The 17886-nt window shown below is 44.0% G+C and overlaps 1 protein-coding gene across 50 annotated transcripts in view; it reads right to left on the minus strand.

Annotated features, from left to right (window-relative positions):
* NRXN3 (neurexin 3) overlaps positions 1-17886 on the minus strand; it is a 1517918-nt gene that overhangs the window by 277891 nt on the left and 1222141 nt on the right. The gene's annotated exons all lie outside the window — the stretch shown is intronic.

Here is a 17886-nt window from a genome sequence, read left to right on the forward strand (position 1 = left end):
CTAGAGATGTATAAAGGCCTAAGGATCTGACATATCACTTAGATGTCATAGGATATAAGACTCAGATTCACAGACTTTAAAGCCAGAAGAGACCACCATGATAATCTAGTCTGACCTCCTGCACATTGCAGCCCACAGACCCTCACCCACTCCCTCCTGTAGTAAGCCCATAATCTCTGGTTGAGTTACTGAAGTCCTCAAATTTTGATTTAAAGATTTCAAGTTACAGGGAATCCATCATTTACTCTATTTGAAATCATCAAGTGACCCTGCCCCACACTGCAGAGGAAGGTGAAAACCCCCCAGGATCTCTGCCAATCTGGCCTGAGAGAAAATTCCTTTCTGACCCCAAGTATGGTGATTAATTAGACCCTGATCCTGTGGGCAAGACCCATCAGCCAGACACTTGGGAAAGAACTATCTAGTGTCCTGTCTCCAGCCGTTGGAGATATTTGCTAATAGCAGTCGCGGATGGGCCTTATGCCATCATAGGCAATCTATATTAACTACCTCTATACAGATAAGACACGGCCAAATACGCAAACAAACAATTTCCTCATTGATCAGTTAGAATTTCATTGATTCCCTTCACATTCCCCTATGGGTGCTGAATACCCCACTGTTTTTGTTCTTTGACAGGCTCCACTCCATGGCATTACCCCATTACTAAGTATTTGTTGCAACACTAGGAGCTAATGGAAGCACTTGGCTGTGCACTAAGTCCTGATCTTTGGAAGAATGCCTGCAGTGCTCAATATTATGGAGTGGCCTGGAGCCCCTGGCTCAGTGGGGAACAGGAGAGCAGTGGGTCTGGAGGGGGAAAGTAGCATAAGCAATGAATTTGCCCTATGCCACATATGGTCTCAATGCACTGCTTGGACTCAGGGCACTAAGAGCAACAGTCACTATAGTCAGATTGGCCAGTGACCCAGCAGTGAAAATGCCCTCTGGGGAACAAGACAGGAATGTGGGAGGGTGTTAGGTAGCTATACCCACAAACTAATCCTCTTCCAAACTTCTGCATGGCAATTCTGTGAAGAGGAATCCCTTGCAAAAATTCAGCACTGATTTAAAACATGAACCTAGAAGCTTGGGGTTGCTTCTGCACGCCCCAAGGGGGATGAGAAATACAAACACAGGGAGGGGTGGAAGTGAAATCCCAACTTCACATTCATCTCTCCACCCAGTCTCCTTCAAGAGGTAAGTGTCTGTTTCCATGCGCGTGCATCTCTCTGTCTCTCTTCACATATGTTTCTCTGCATCCCTCTATGTCTGTCTCTCGGTGTCTGTCTAGCTCTTCATCTGTCTGTTCATTTGTCTCTGTGTGTTTGCCCATCTTTCCATCCACCATTCCAGCCAAATGTCTATTCATCTTTGTGTGTGCGTGTGTCTGTTTGTGCAACTGTTGCTCACTCCCTCCTCCTCTCTCTATATTTATATACCCAATCTACATACACACAGCTTCTCTCCTTCTTGTTTGAATAACTTCATGGGAGCCTCTGGGAAAGTTAATTTTTAATTAATTCCCCCCCATCTTCTCACCACTCAGCCCAGATCAAATGTGTAGATAACACCAGAGTGAGACAAGCTCTTTCCCAGCAGCCCCAAACTGAGGCAATTACACATTCATTTGCCTTTTCCCTTGAAATCAGCTCAGACGAGAAGAGTAATGTTTTGGCAGACTCTACTACTGCTGGGTTTGGGTTTTCCCCCCTTCCCTTTCTTTCTGGGAAGAAGGAAAGTCTGTGTTTAAAAAAAGCACAGCTCGGTTGGCTGATCAATTTTGCAGCAGACAGGCTATTGTGTCTGAGTCACATCTTCCCACTCAGATTGCAAATGTGTGATTGACTAAAAACACTTGTAAGTGATTGTGAATAGGAGGATGGTCCTTCCCCTTTTCGACTAGCAAAGAATAGACAAGAGGGTTTCTTTTTTCCAGGCATGTATATCCAAGAGCCTAAGAAGGTAGATTCAAGCATGCCCGAGATGGGGGCCCTAAGTCTGGAACAGGGCATAAAGGAGCAGAAACGTCTTTCTACTGCACTCCTAGGCATTATGGAAAGAGACATGCAAATCTAGACATAAGAGATGGGAAAGGAGCAAGGTCCATTAATACTTGCCACCTTCCTCCTCCCATCCCAGTACAATCATAAAAATGTGTTTAAGTGGACCAAGTGAGGAGAAAGAGGGAATAGCCCTCAGCAAACCCTGGTCTCATTCCCAACTGCCTTGCATGCTTCACCCCTCTTGCTGCCTCTTATCTCTCCCCGTCCCCACTCTCCCCATTCAGCTGGCTGTAAATGTATTTCTACACCTCTCCAAAGTAGGTACCTGTATGGCTCCATCACTGGAGCAGCTGAATGCTGCATAAGTGTTTATGGGTTTTATCTTCACAGCACCCCTATATTATCTCCATTTTACAGATAGGGAAAAGAGGCACAGAGGGATTAAGCACCAGATTTTCAAAAAAGGCTCACAATTGAGGGCCAGGTATTCTGAGACCTTTTAGGTAGTGCCAGGAAGGGGCCAGATTTTCAAGATTTTGGAGCTGGTGGATGCTGAACCCTTCTGAAAATGCTAACCTAAGTGACTTGCCCAAGGTCACACCATGAGCCTGTCACTGAGCTGGGAACAGAACCCAGATCCCACCTGGAACTCTGAACCAACTTCTCCCTGGAGCTTAGATTCACTAATGCTCTCTCGTTCAGTGATCTCACCTCAAAACTCACCCTTTCCCTCATCATTGCTGGCCAGTCCCACAACTTGCCTCCAAGGTGCAGTGCAGAAGATTACTAGCAAACTGACTTGTTTGCCATATCAATCAACATGAAGCCAACACCTGCTTTCCATACACACATGTGACCCAACCTGGCTGCATGCATGTTAGCAAGAGAGCATTTGGCCCCTGGCATGTATAGAGAAACATTATCAATGTTTAAATTCCTCTTTGCAGTATGTACCAAGGACTGTGAGTTTCAGACCTCAATGGGGGTGCTAGGGTGGCTGATCCTGTCACCCCACCTCATCTCTTCCCTCCTTCCTCCCTATCTCTCTGCAGGCTACTGAATTCAGATAACAGCTGCTTCAAGTACAGCTGGAAAAGATGACGGAAAGAAAAGGGGATTAGAATGCCAACACCTGAAGAGCCAGCATGGGAAAGGAGATAACAGGAGCCTGAGGACAAAGCTTTACACATCACTTCCCTGCAATGCTCAGCTCCAGCCCAAGCAGAAAACCAGCAGAACTGGTAAACCATGGCACCAAGGGAAAATATCACAGGTCGAGTCAATCATTTGGGACACTGAACAAAACATAACACTCATCTCCTTACCACTTGTGGCAGCTGAAGCTCACATGGCATTTTTTGCTGGTTAGGGATGCTTTCATATCTACATTCCAATGTGCACAGTTACTTCCTGTCTCCCTAAACTTCCCCTGCAGGGACAGTCAGCTGGATATTACACTAGGGATTAATGTGGGCCAATGAGTTTAGCCTCACAGCTCCCCTGTAATTATTAACATCTTTGTACTACCTCTATTTTACAAGTAGGGAAACAGGCACAGAGAGGTTAAGTGACTTGCCTAAGGTCACACAACACATTTTGAGAGTCTAGATTTGTATCTCAGAACTCTTATTTAACCACAAGAACATTCTTTCTCCCCATTCTTTACTTATTTCCCCAAATTATTATGCCACGTTTCTATGTACTATTAATCAATTACCATGTCCCATTTCAGAGGAGGCTGAATTGCAGGGATGGGTGAAGCCATTCCTGTCTATATACAATTTCTAAAGTGCTTTCAGCATCCTTCAGCTTGAAAGAATCACATCAATATCCACCTTCCCCCTTGAAGGATGCAGTGTTTTACGGCAGTGTTTCCCAAACTTGGGACACCGCTTGTGTAGGGAAAGCCCCTGGCAGGCCGGGCCAGTTTGTTTACCTGCCCCATCTGCAGGTCCGGCTGATCGCGGCTCCCACTGCCCGAGGTTCGCTGCTTCAGGACAATGGGAGCTGCTAGAAGCTGCGTGGGCCGTGGGACGTGCTGGCTGCCGCTTCCAGCAGCTCCCATTGGCCTGGAGCAGCAAACCGCAGCCAGTGGGAGCCGCAATCATCCGAACCTGCGGACGGGGCAGGTAAACAAACCAGCCCGGCCTGCCAGGGGCTTTCCCTACACAAGCGGCATCCCAAGTTTGGGAAACACTGTTTTACAGGATGTGTTGGTTAGCTAGAGATCACCTGAAATTCTTGGCCTAGATGGGATACAGCATTCATCCTAGTAAGAAGGTGAGAAAGGGTTAACAAGCCAGTGTGTGATTGTATCATGCCCATGGCACACCTCCAAGCCAGCTTGATTAGTCTGGCTTGTAACCCATGTGCATGGCCCGATCGACACAGCAGCAGATGAGAACACTGATGTTTTTTATGATCCACTTCAGAAAGTGATTAGCAAAAGCCAGCAGGCAGGACATAATCATGCTTGCTGGAGACCACAGTGCAAAGATTGCCGCCAGGGGTTCATCCATGCAAGGATCATTCCCTGTATGCGCTGGGGACATGACGCATACATGATGCCTGAATGGGTGGATTTGATGCAGAGAACACAGCAAATTATACAAACTACATTCTCAGCACTAGGATGGAGAGGAAATGCACAGGAACTCGCCAGACTTCAGCTCAGGGGTACCAGAACAATTTGTACAGTCGGGTGCTGAGAGCCATTGAACCAAACTGTAAATCACAGAAACCGCTTCAAGCCAGAGGTGTGGCAGCATCCCTACTTCCAGCACCTATGCTTCAGCTCAAGAAATTTCTCATAGAACAAGCGGTGAAATGTGAATTAGAGACAGACGGCGGGAACCTGCCATAGTGGCTGAAGAGGATCCAGTAAAGTGGAATCCTCACCCAGAACTACAATTGATCCTGAAAAGAAACTTTTTTGAGACTTGAGAAAATAAACATTCTTTCCATCATTTATCTGCTTGCCGCTGGCTTCCTGGCCTCTGCTGTCAACAGAAGTGGAAACAGAGTAGCCTAGTTCTTACAATAGAAAGTGAGAGTCTATTCCTGCCTCTGCCACTGACCCAGTACCTGGTCTTGATCTCACTGAAGCCAGTGGCTGAAGGGAGGGGCTTTTCTTGTAAACACAGCTAGTTCCTGTTTACCCAATCTCTGGGCTGGGTTTAATAATACTTACTCTCCTTTTACACAGCTATATTGATGGGCTTGTCAGGCATCAGACTACGGGCTTTGAGATCCTCAGATGAAAAATACTACAGACAGATACATTAATTTTACCACCAGGAGAAAGACTTTTCTATGAGCATTTATGTAATGGAAAAAAATAACTGAGGAAAAACAGATATCATGCAAGAAGGCCTGTCCTCATGAAAATTTCAGCCCTGTTTTGCATTCTCAATTGTACTGGGCAGTACAAATCAAGTCTCCGAGCCTTTGGGTTTCTCATCTGAATGATACAATAATAAGCAGTCTGGGACTTTGCATCATTTGGCCTTCATCAGCTAAGCATTATGGCCAGTTAGGTACTTATATTCATATTTAGGCAACTAAATAAGATGCCTGATTAAAAAGTGCTGAGTGCCCAGAATTTCCACAGATTGCCATAAGGGTCATAGGTCCTCAGAACCTCTGAAAATCCACCCATTTATTTAGATGGGTAAGTATGAATTGAGGTGCCTTATTTTAGGCACCCGAGATTGAAAATTTTGGAATACACCTTTAAAACATTTCTTCTTGCTGATGTTCATACTGGAACCCGAGCTGCTGAAAGGCTCTCACGGCCTCAGCATGACTACCCTGGGAGAGAGAGTTGATGAAAGTAAAAATTAAATCAAAGATAATTGATTGAAAATATAATTGATGAGGAGCTAAGAGCACTAGAGAATATAGCCCACACACTTCAAAATGTTCCTCGGGTATTGTAAGGCAAGCCAAAATTAACACACTTCAGGGTAACACAGAACTGTACTTTTCTTTGCTGCATTTGTTCTTCTGAAGTTACCTGCTGCAGGTTTTTAGACTGCCGTTCATTTAAAAAGAAATTAGATTGAAAGCTGCCAACTCTTGCTTGACACAACAGACAGATGGCAGAATGTGGGCCCAATCCTGATCACATTTACACTGAAGCCAGTGGAGTTATTCTTTATTCTTTCTGGTTTAAGTAACAGGAGAATGTGCTCTCTATTCTCTTCTCAGTCACCCCAGTCTAACTGTGGATTCATTCCTTTGTTGTTACATTTACGCTGGTAGAACTGAATAAAAATTTAGTCCAATATCTTAAGGCTTGTCTGCACAGTGACACAGAAAAATGAATCCAAATTAACAAAAATTGTGAATTTAAAGTGGATAAATTAACCTGCAATAAACCCCTGTGTGGATGCTCTCATTCAGAATTGAAGTGGGCTTAATTTTGTTTAGCTTAATTCACTTCAGAAGTGAATTAAACTAAACTGAATTAAGGACTCTTTAATTATGTCTACACTGCAATTAGATGCGGGCTCATGAGGCTTGGGCTATGGGGGGTGTTTAATTGTAGTGTAGACATTCTGGGACCCTCCCACCTCTTAGGGTCCTAGATAACATAAATCTTGTCTATGGACATAGTCTTAATTGAGAACTAGCGTCTTTGTTTGGTTTGAGTTGTGTGTATGTGTAAATTTAAAGTTAAAAAGTTAAATGTGAAGTGAGCAAAACATCCTTCCATAACCTGCCTAAAACCTGCCTAAAACTTCAAGACCAGGAAAAAACTCATAGGCATGAAAACTATAATGGATTCTGTTGCTCTAAGGTCTCCCTGATATTTTTGATGCATTCTAATATTGCAAATATTAAGAGATCACTAAAGGGGGTGGGGACTTTGTAACTCTTTTCTTTGAAAATAAATAACTGTCAAAATACAGCTAGATCTGGTGGTAGCTGCCCTGTTAGTCTAGTTTTGCAGAAAGCTCTCTGCAGCCAAACAATAGCAGCCTCTGAGTTGGGAATTCAGTCCTCCTTCATGCCATTAATCTCGGTGATGGATTGTTTAAATGCTAACATTAAGCTGAGGCAACTTTTGTCTTTAAAAAAAAACGAGGCAATTAAACGCAAAACCAATATTGATGCTGCATGGTTAAAAATTTAAAAATAGGAAGGAAGAGAAAAAGTTAGTTTCCAGAGCAACATTACCCATTTTAGGGCCTGATTCTGTTCTCACTCACATCCATTTTACACTGCATAACTCAGTTGGTGTCAGCAGAGTTACTCCTAATTTACACTGAGGTAACTCCCAGGAGAATCAGGCCCCATGCAGTACTTTCTATCCCTGTATCTCAATGTATCTTATTATAATACAATCTATACTGTGCTGCAAAAACATGCAGAATGTGCAACATGGCCAAGTTCATGATCCCAGGAACCTTGGGCCTGATTCACCCTTGCTCTGTACTTTGTGCAGTCATTTACACTCATGCAAAGTGGTGTAAAAATTCTCACTATTCCTAATTGGTGGTGTTCTCTACCCACTTTTTACTGATGTGAATGACTCCACAAGGGGCAGGGCAGACATGAATCTCCCTTTTCGCTTTTGGATTGCCTCACTGGGTGACTTTTTATCCATGAAATCTTAACGTAGTGTTTCAGTTTAATTCTTGGGGGTGGGGGTGTGCTTACATGCAGATGCTTATGGAAATCTTTTTGTGTTATCTAATACTGCACCTACAGTAAAACTTCTTCATTGCCCCCATTAGTCTATCAGTGCCAGATTCTTTTCAACTTCTGGGCACAGTATAAAGCTTATCTATTTATTTGGGTGTTTACCTGGAGTTGGGGAAGAGAAGGTGTTTGTCATGAGAAATAAACAAAGCTGTACTGGTGATGGGAATCTTTTTAGTCTCTCACTGTCTATATTACAACTTTTAACCCTCTTGTAACTTGGGTCTCTGACCTAGCTGCATTGTAGACAGGACCCTGGTGACTAATCGAGCAGCAAGCTCTCATCTCCTTTACAGCATAACACTAAATTTGGCAATAACATTGGGATACATTGCTACTGGCTCAAAGAGGTACAGGAGGCAGTTACTCAGCTAACTAGACAGATCTACTGGACAATGTTTTTTTCTATATTCTGGCACTTATCAAGCATGAACACTCCTCAACTGACCTGACACGTTATAATCTTACCAGACAGCCCAGAGTCAGTGTGGTCTGAAAATATAGATTTCCTGTCACAATAATCACCATCACGCCATTACATAACAGGTTCTATGAACGTGGCAATCTTGGTACTGGTGGTAGATCAGGATGTGCATTTCTGTAGGAAACCCATTACCTCACACACACAAATAGCCATGCTAGACTCAATTATAAACCAATGTTCTCCTGTTAACATTGCCCCACTTGTACAATCCAAAGGGTGCTTGTGTTAAAATGACACTCTCGGATACAATGGGAGCAATTTGAGATTTCTGATGAGATTGAAATATGAAAACCAGCCATGGAAGATTGCACATCTTCTATACAATAACTTATTTCCCTCAGTCTCTTTGCTATACACTCTGCAAATGAGTGACGGGCTTCAGAGATTCAGTTCAGATAAGCATCCAAAAGTTGAAATGCTTAACAAAAAATTACCATCCTGAACTTTAAAATTTGACCTGTTTTGTATGGAATTACTTGTCCTACATGGAAATGTCTCCACTGAATTCCACTAAGTGGTGTTTTTGCACCAGATCTGCTGCCTTTACTGACCAAAGCAATATTGTACATTATGTTTAAACCCTGCAGAGCTGGCACAGCTATGGAAGAATGAGCTGGAATATGTTCTGCATTGTACACCAGCAACAGAAATGTCTGCTAATTCTGATTGTGGGGTCTTTATTACTACTGACGATGGAGATGAACCCAGCTTGGCTTTCAGAACCCATCATGAGGTTGCAGTGATGGCATCTGTATGTAAGTTGTTGCACAACGAAAGTCTGAGCAAGACTAAAAGGACCAGGCAAGCCTTTTGCAAAACAACCAGCCAACAACTCACCCCCACCTTTATTTCCCTCCAACCCCTAATGTCAGCTAGAAGGTAACTCTGCTTTAGAATAGAATATCAGGGTTGGAAGGACCTCAGGAGGTCATCTAGTCCAACCCCCTACTCAAAGCAGGACCAATCCCCAACTAAATCATCCCAGTCAGGGCTTCGTCAAGCCTGACCTTAAAAACCTCTAAGGAAGGAGATTCCACCACCTCCCTAGGTAACCCATTCCAGTGCTTCACCACCCTCCTAGTGAAAAAGATTTTCCTAATATCCAACCTAAACCTCCCCCTCTGCATCTTGAGACCATTACTCCTTGTTCTGTCATCTGGTACCACTGAGAATAGTCTAGATCCATCCTCTTTGGAACCCCCTTTCAGGTAGTTGAAAACAGCTATCAAATCCCCCCTCATTCTTCTCTTCTGCAAACTAAACAATCCCAGTTCCCTCAGCCTCTCCTCATAAATCATGTGCTCCAGCCCCCTAATCATTTTTGTTGCCCTCCACTGGACTCTCTCCAATTTTTCCACATCCTTCTTGTAGTGTGAGGCCCAAAACTGGACACAGTACTCCAGATGAAGCCTCACCATTGCTGAATAGAGGGGAATGATCACGTCCCTCGATCTGCTGGCAATACTCCTACTTATACAGCCCAAAATGTTGTTAGCCTTCTTGGCAATGTTACCGAAATATCGGGTCTGCCTAGCTGAGCGCCAATAACAGCCTGACAGGGATAAGGAAAAATGCTTTATTCTGCAGAAGAAAGGAGAGCTCTGTAGTAGATACAGAAAAACTCTACTGCACACAAGTTTCACAAGCTTTTTATACACTTTCAGACAAAGACCATGCCGTGTTAACACTTCATTGGTGGTTACTAAACCCCGTAACACCGTTATCTGGTAAGAAAGAACTGGCTTAAAGCCAAATAGCTTTCACAGCAACAAGGGCACACTGTTGACTCATATCCAACTTCTTGAGCACTGTAACCCCTAGGTCCTTTTCTGCAGAACTGCTGCCTGGCCACTCGGTCCCTAGCCTATAGCAGTGCATGGGATTCTTCCTTCCTAGGTTCAGGACTCTGCACTTGTCCTTGTTGGACCCCATCAGATTTCTTTTGGCCCAATCCTCTAATTTGTCTAGGTCCCTCTGTATCCTATCCCTACCCTCCAGTGTATCTACTGCTCCTCCCAGTTTAGTGTCATCTGCAAACTTGCTGAGAGTGCAGTCCATGCCATCCTCCAGACCATTAATGAAGATATTGAACAAAACCGGCCCCAGGACCAACCCTTGGGGCACTCCTCTTGATACCAGCTGCCAACTAGACATGGAGCCATTGATCACTACCCACTGAGCCCGACGATCTAACCAGCTTTCTATCCACCTTATAGTCCATTCATCCAACCCAGACTTCTTTAACTTGCTGGCAAGAATACTGTGGGAGACCATATCAAAAGCTTTGCTAAAGTCAAGGAATAACACGTCCATTGCTTTCCCCACATCCACAGAGCCAGTTATCTCATCATAGAAGGCAAATAGGTTTCTTTCTTTTAAAGAAGGTTCCCCTTCATGTACACACACAGACACTGCACAGCCAGAGAAGCAAAGTTAATTTCACAAGTGCAGCCAGCTGAACAGAAGGATTCAACAGGGAAACTAACAACTATAGCTAATCCCACAGCGCTCTCTGTACCTCCCACAGTGTTTATTGTGCACCTGTCCCTTACACCAGGGGTTTTCAACCTTTTTCTTTCTGAGGCCCCCACAACGTGCTATAAAAACTCCACGGCCCACCTGTGCCACAAAAACTGTTTTTCTGCATACAACAGCCAGGGCTGCTGTTATTGCTTGGGGCCCCCATGAAGCTAAACTGCTCAGGCTTTGGGCTTCAGCCCCATACGGCAGGGCTTCAGCTTTCTACCATGGGCCCCAGCAAGTCTAACGCTGGCCCTGCCTTGCGGGCCCCCTGAAATCTGCTCGCGGCCCCCAAGGGGGCCCCAGGCACCTGGTTGAGAACCACTGCCTTATGCCACAGCATTCACCGACCCACATCCGTCCCCACAGCACAACTGAAACACAAAGAGACCTAGTACTTGAGCATCAGGTTCTTGTCTGGCTGTGGCATGAAGCCATTTGAGCTGCAATTTTCTCTCCCTGAGCTGAGAAGTCAATATGGCACAGAGCTATTTGAAGGAGGGCTCCCGCACACCAGCTGCAATCATTTGAGGCCATTTTCTTCCACTGATAGAGGAGACCCACTTACAGGCAGAATGCAGTCTGTTGGCAGAACTGAATTCAATTACCTAACCCTGAAACTGACCACAATTTGCCCTTTGGTTGAGGGGAGGGAAACAGACTTTTTCCCCACAGATATCATTAAATGATAGTGCTTAGATGACTAGTGGGGTGGAAACTTCTCTAATAAGGCCAGTTTATGACACAATCTGGTCTTTTAAGGAAAGAAACACCTAGTGCTGATAGCCAGGAGAATATTCAGACTAACGTTCTGCCTCCTCCCAACCTGCTCAGGTAGATCTGCTGGCTGGGACATAATGGCAATTGATGCTGTTGAACGGCACAACACAGGCACACACATCACGTCACATACCCCAGTATACTCTCATATATACAAACACACACTCAAGCAAGACAATGTTCAGCCAGATGTGCACATACACTGCTTAAGAAAATAGACATACGATCATACAAACACACACCAAGAAAACACATCCCCAATTGCACTCCCCAGACCCATTCAAGAAATACAGCCAAATGTACACATACACCCAAAATATACAGTCCTGTACACAACCACACACGGCCCAAGAAAATATACATACAAATAACACCCTCACTCTTGAAAATAGATGCCTGAATATCCAATCATACAAAAACACACCAAAAATATACACAAAACTGAAATACACACACTGAAAAATTACAATGAAATGTACCACCACACTCATAGAATCATAGAATATCAGGGTTGGAAGGGACCTCAGGAGGTCATTTAGTCCAACCCTTTGTTCAAAGCAGGACCAATCCCCAACTAAATCATCCCAGCCAGGGCTTTGTCAAGCCTGACCTTAAAAACCTCTAAGGATGTAGATTCCACCACCTCCCTAGGTAACCCATTCCAGTGCTTCACCACTCTCCTAGTGAAAAAGACTCACATATCCAAACACACACACACCACAAAATATATTCTGAGAATCACAGCCACACACTCCCAAAGAAATTAAACACCTAAATACACAATTCTATTCACTCCAACAAAATACAGTACACACAACACCTTCCACCCAAAATACCATACCCAGCCACTGAAACATAACCCAAACACATGTGGTACCAGCAGCTGCATTTTCAAGGAAACATCATGCTGCTTCTACAGTATGATGTGCCTCTTCTCCAATCTCTTCTTTTAAGGGTAAATTCAGTGGTGTTCATCTTAGGGTGACCTCACCTATAGTATCAGCTGTAAAGCCTCGGGCCAATGGGCTGCTCCTGTGAGATTATGCAAAACTAGCGATAGACAGGAGAGCTTGTTTAGATAAACTAAGGACTGACAGGACTTTCAGTCAAAAGTTGAAACAACTCTGAACACAGGAACATCAGAAATAGGACTGGAAGGGAACTCCTAGGTCATCGAGTCCAGTCCTCTCGTACTGCAGGCAACCCTGTCATATAATCCAGGTCATAAATTGATCAAGATCCATCTAAAAACTAGTTAGACTGTTTGCCCCCAATACTCCCATGAGGTAATGGAACAGTCTTCCCACTCCTCGGATGATCAGAAACCTTTTTCTAATTTGCAGCCTATATTCATACCCAGTCAAACCCAGTTTATGCCCATTTGATCATGTGTCAGCATTGTCCTTTAGCTTAAACTGCTCCTCTCTCTTCCTCTTCCCTGATATTTTTATACAGAGCATTCATATTTCCTCTCTGCCTTCTTTTAGTTGGGCTAAACAAGCCATGCTCTTTTAGTCTCCCCTAGTAAGATAGGCTCTCTATTCCCCTGATCATCCTCAGTAGCTAAGAGACTCACCCAAGGCCACACAGTGAATCTGTGGCAGAGCAGGGACTCCCAGTCCAAGGCTAAACACTGGACTCTCCTTTCTCCCCAAATTCAGAGATTTGCAGTTAACTTTTTCTTCATTTTTTCATCAGCATTTCAATACAGTTCAGCATTTCTTGGACAGGATCAGCGATAGAAATATAAGAAAGGCTGCTGTCAGAGCCACACCAGACTCTCATTTCTGCCTGTGCAACCCCCAGGGGAGCTGCGAATGATTATTTTGACTGGATCCGAACCAGGAAATAATGGAAACCTCCTGAGAAAACATGTTCTTGTGAGATTTCCTGAAGAGCTTCAGACCTTTCACAATCATCATTGTAATGAGGAGATGGATTGTGGCCGGAATAGAGCAGTGCAGGGAAGGCTGTTTATGGCTAACATATAGCTGCTCAGTGATTGTCACCATTATGACCTCTGATACAGCTTTACCTAAATTAGATACCATATGGAGAGGCAAAGCTAGACTCACGTGACAGCCTGTCTTGGATTTCACTATGCCAAGAGCTATTGAGATCAATGGTGCAAGTGTCTTTTTCATTTCAATAATAAAGGCAATGCTGCTTGACATTACATACTAAATGCAGCAGAAAGACCCAAAGGGGAGACATTTTTTAAATGTTTAAAGGACAATGGCCATTTGTATTCATTTATATTTGATGGAGGTACTTGTAAAAATACCTATGGAGAAAAATGGTTAATAGATTCTTAGATTCCAAGACCAGAAGGGACTGTTGTGATCATCTAGTCCGACCTCATCTATAACACAGGCCACAGAACTTCCCCAAAATAATTCCTAGAGCAGATCTTCTAGAAAAACATACAATCTTGATTTAAAAATTGTCTATCATGGAGAATCTACCACAATCCTTGGTAAATTGTTCCAAAGGTTAATTACTCTCACCGTTAAAAATGTGTGCCTTATTTCCAGTTTGAATTTGTCCAGCTTCAATCTCCAGGTTTTGGATCATGTTATTTCTTTTTCTGCTAGACTGAAGAGCCCATTATTAAATATTTGTTCCCAGTGTAGTTTCTTATAGACTGTAATCAAATGACTCCTTGCTTTTCTCTTTGTTAAACTAAATAGATTGAGCTCCTTGAGTCTACCCCTGTAAGGCTTGTTTTCTAATACTCTAATCATTCTTATAGCTCTTTCTGAACCCTCTCCAATCTATCAACATCCTTCCTCAATTGTGGACAACAGAACGGGACACAATATTCCAGAAGTGGTCACACCAGGGCCAAACATAGAGCTAAAATAACCACTCTGCTCCTACCCAAGAGTCACCTGTTTATGCATCCAAGGATTGCATTAGCTCTTTTCACCACAGCATTGCACTGGGAGCTCATGTTCAGCTGATTATCCACCATGACGCCCAAATCTTTTCCAGAGTCACTGCTTTCCCGGATAGAGTCCCCCATCTTGTAAGTTTGTCCGACAGTCTTTATTCCTAGATGTATACATTTATCCATATTAAAACACATATTTTTGCTTGCACCCAGTTTACCAAGTGATCCAGGTTGGTCTGTATCACTGATCTGTCCTCTTCATTATTTATCACTCCCCCATTTTTTGTGTGTTCTGCAAACTTTATCAGTGATGATTTTATGTTTTCTTCCAGGTCATTGATAAATATATTAAAGTGTGTAGGACCAAGAACTGATCCCTGCAAGACCCCATTAGAATCACATCCGCTCAATGATGATTATCCGTTTACAATTACAATTTTGAGACCTATCAGCTAGCTAGTTTTTAATCCATATAATGTGTGCCATGTTAATTTTATATCATTCTAGTTTTTTTGAACAAAATATCATGCAGTACCATGATTTAAGCACATCACATCAACATTATTACCTTTATCAACCAAACATGTAATCTCGTCAAAAATATATCAAGTTAGTGTGAAAGGATCTATTTTCCATAAACCCATGTTGATTTGCATTAATTACATTACCCTCCTTCCATTCTTTATTAATTGAGTCTCGTATCAGCAGCTTCACTGTCTTGCCCAGGATCAACATCAGCCTGACAGGCCTATAATTACCTGAGTCATCCCATCCTTTTGAAAATTGGCACATTAGTTTTTGTCCGGTCTTTCGTAACTTCTCCAATTTGCCAAGACTTACTGAAAATCAGCATTCAGATGGCTTTTTTAAAACCTTTGGATACAAATAACCAGGACCTGCTTATTTAAAAATGTCTAACTTTAATAGTGTTTGTTTAACATCCTCCAGAGATACTAGTGGAATGGAAAGTGTTATCGTACATGACGGGACTATCTGATCTGTTTTTTCCCCCAAAATACAGAAGAGGACGAGATAGCTCAGTGGTTTGAGCATTGACCTGCTAAACCCAGGGTTGTGAGTTCAATCCTTGAGGGGGCCATTTAGGGATCTGGGGCAAAAATCTGTTTGGGGATAGGTCCTGCTTTGAGCAAGGGGTTGGACTAGATCACCTCCTGAGGTCCCTTCCAACCCCGACATTCTATGCTGGAACACCTCTGCATTATAATTGATCATTTTACCATTTCCAGCTGGTACAGGACCAATAGCATTATCAGCATTCTTTTTGTTCCTAATGTATTTTAGGAACTCCTTTTGTCCTTAACTCTGCTGGCCATAGGTTGCGCCTTGTGTCCTTTGGTTGTGGTGTAGTGATTAAAGGCTTAGAGCCAGGCCTCTTGGCCTCTATTCCAGGCTCTGGGAAGGAGTGAGATCTAGTGATTACAGAAAGGGCAGGGAGGCTTTCTGTGAGCCTGGACACCTGGATTCTATTCCAAGCCCTGTCACTCTCCACCAGCTATTCCTCTTCTTTCACCCATGTGGGAAGCTGTGCTGGGGAGCGGATTCAACCCTCTGGGAAAGGAGGTGACAGTACAGCCTCGCCCATCTCCCTGGATGGCCTCATTCACTTTTGTGGCTTCTCCAGCCAGCTCAGACATCCCAGAGGAGCAGGGAGTGTGAGCACACTTGAATTTCATGAAGCAGATGTGGTCCATTCCTTTTAGTCGGGCTACATGCACATGACAGTGGAATCCTGCCCTCTATCTTTATCTTCTGTAAACACCAAGGATTCTGTCTCCTCCCCCCATCTTACATTCCCTTTCTTGTCCTGTTTAACAGCTTTGCTAGTTTTATTCAGCAGCTGGGAGAAAGGAGATTTGATGAGACTCATCTATTGCTGGGGCCACACTGACCCAGATCTTTCATTCTTTTCCCTCTCTCCCCAACGAGCTGCAGTAATAAGAGCTCAACAGCTCTAAAAGCAATCGATTCAGAGACGGCGTGGGGCAATTACCAGCCCGGACGGCTGGGCGGACTTCCAGTAAAATAAATACAGAAAAGACAAATAAGGTTTCTGTAGCCAGACTGTCCTCTGTTCTGCAGGGAGCCCTTTGCTTGGGGAAAAAATAGCCTAAGTCTGAGGAGGTGGGGGAGGAGATACTCAGAGTGTGAGACAGATAGAGACAGAGGGCACTAGGCAGGCAGACAGACAAAGACCCAGAGAGACAAGCACGGCCTGAGTCTCCTTTTACATCTATTTTGGCAACAAGATAATTCTACTGACTTCAATAAGGTCACTCAGGTGAGAATCAGGCCCAGAGAAAAAAGACAGACACACACTCACGGAGGATCTAGTGAGGTGTAACAGAGCTGTAGGCAGACAGACTAAGAAGGATGACAGTGCAGTCATAGCAGCATCAGGCAAAATCAAACACTCAGTGTCTTGCATTAATTTTATCAGTTTTCTATGTGAATTTAGTGGCAGTGGAAGATGCCACCCTGACATCTGGAGTCTGAAGTCCACAGCACAGGCACAGCACAGCAAGCTTTTCCCCAGTCACAAAGCCCTGTCAGTGTGCCTCAGTGCCTACCTGTAAAGATTAAAGGGGGACCCAGTTTTAATGATCAGTTCAGCCCCTTGACTTTTCTACTGAGATTGTCACAAAGGAAATCTATATTCTAGCAGACCCCTGGGGGCTGGGGGGAGAGCGGCCTGTCTGGGTATTCCCCAGAAGATGATGGGGTGTTCTGTGCACACATGGCTGGCAGAGCTTGGGAGAACTCAATCAGTTACTAATGTTTTATATAATTCATTTAACCTGAAAAACTAGTGGAGATGGGATAATGAACACGTTCCCATTGAATTCCCTCTCCATGTGCATCCATGGCATGCACAACAACCCCTAGCTATAAGAACGGGTCAAATTCATCTGTGGAGCAATTCCACTGAAGTCATGAAGTCTCATAGCCCATAACCCACATACGGAAAGACACAGAAAGGGGAAGTGACTTGCCCAAGGCCACCCAGTGAGTCAGTAGCAGAGCTGGCAATATCCATTTGGAGTTCCTTGTTCTGAGGCCCATGCTCTAATCACTAGACCTTGCTGCTTCCTTAAGGCATGGGGATTACTGCTTAAGACCATGAAGGGGGTTTCACCCTACCTCTAGGAAATTCTGATAAAAACTTTCAGAGGTTCTTCCTCACACCCAACTCCTCAGGTCCCAGTTGGGTTCCAATATTTTGAGTAGATCATCAGAGGATGATCAAACAGACACATTTCCAAGGCCATTGCTTGGGTATGTTGTATCAGAAGGACCAGCCAACTGTGTCTTCTCCTCCCCTGCTGCTGCTACTCCTACTGCTGGAATCAAATGCCATCAATGCCCTGGTGCAATTTTTATGAGCTATGCACTCAGCCATACCCAGAAACACTGGTAGCTTCCTGAAGGATGTATTTAGCACAGCAGGTCCAGCTCCACCTCCCCTCCCCATTTCACCC

This window comes from Mauremys mutica, chromosome 4 (genome assembly GCF_020497125.1).
Source record: "Mauremys mutica isolate MM-2020 ecotype Southern chromosome 4, ASM2049712v1, whole genome shotgun sequence".
NCBI lineage: Eukaryota > Metazoa > Chordata > Testudines > Geoemydidae > Mauremys > Mauremys mutica.